This window comes from Etheostoma spectabile, chromosome 3 (genome assembly GCF_008692095.1).
Source record: "Etheostoma spectabile isolate EspeVRDwgs_2016 chromosome 3, UIUC_Espe_1.0, whole genome shotgun sequence".
Taxonomy (NCBI): Eukaryota; Metazoa; Chordata; class Actinopteri; order Perciformes; family Percidae; genus Etheostoma; species Etheostoma spectabile.
In genome coordinates this window covers 11,687,315-11,688,521 of record NC_045735.1, presented here as the reverse complement: position 1 = coordinate 11,688,521, position 1,207 = coordinate 11,687,315, and the positions used below count along the sequence as shown (strand labels likewise).

Here is a 1,207-nt window from a genome sequence, read left to right as displayed (position 1 = left end):
GTGTGTGTGTGTGTGTGTGTGTGTGTGTGTGTGTGTGTGTGTGTGTGTCAGTACACATGAGGCAGAAAGAACTGATTTCTTTCTCCAGATGTGTATCTGTCATGTCAGATCGGCACTTTGGAGGAATATCTGTTACCCTGCCATAATGTTTTGGACAACATTAAAAGTTATAATTAAAAACAACAGTTCTTCCTGTTCTTCTTGTTTTTGATTCTGTTCAGAATTCTAAATAAGAATTTGGAAATAAGTTAAGCATGTGATGTATTTAGGACATCTAATCAAGGCCAAGTGCTTTTTCCAGGAAATTAATCACAAAATGCGGTGATTGATGATTAAGAAAAGCGCCATTTGACCAGGAAGGCTTTAAAATATCTCACTTGCAAACTGTAAATGACGATAATTCTGCTGTCACATTTGGAAGTATTGTAGTAAGTCCTTAAAAAGTAAAATCATCTCAACAATAAAGTCTAAACTGTGTCCAGAAATAGCACACATCCTCGTAAAGTCTTTATACCTGCAGCCTGCACTCCAGGCTCAAAAACTCCTAAATACCTACTTGGCATGTTGTTACAGTATAAAGTCAAGTCCTACCTTTTCTGGTAGTTTTAGCATCCACGTATAAATCTAGCATCATACAGTGAGTGAAACATTCCCAACCTGGGCAGTAACTGGATTCTTCTCTCCTTGTTACAATGTGTGCTTGAGCTCTGTAAACACAGCTCTGTCTGTCTTTTTGTCCCTTTATCAATCAATCAGTTTGTCTCTAAGTCAAAAGAGAGAGGGATGTCTTTTTTTCAGTTTTATACAAGTGTGAAACCTTACGTTTTTTAAAGAATCCTGTTTTTGTCCCCAGGCTTTGGCCGCCCTCAAACACCGAATCATGTCACCTTTGTTCATCTGTCATCATGGATTCCTGTCTTCACTGGTTTAGTAGGAACTTAAAAATACAACAATTATTTGTAAAATATTGTGTGTCAGAGGTGAGCTGGTCTTATATTTGTTCTGGTTTCATTTTACACAGATAGCAGGCTGAGAATGATCAGATGTGTGTTTATGTGTGGTATTACAAAGGCAGATGGGAAAGTAATGCCATTTGGGAAAATGAGACGCTTATATTTTCTAATTTCGCTGAGAGCATGTGTTTGTAATTATTATTGTTTGTTTTGTTTTGATTTAGAAACAAAAGAAGTTGCCGCAACCTCCCCCC

General features: G+C 37.4%; 1 protein-coding gene across 3 annotated transcripts in view; it reads left to right on the top strand.

Annotated features, from left to right (window-relative positions):
- The window catches only part of veph1 (ventricular zone expressed PH domain-containing 1), a 92,039-nt gene that overhangs the window by 41,327 nt on the left and 49,505 nt on the right, over nt 1-1,207 (top strand). The gene's annotated exons all lie outside the window — the stretch shown is intronic.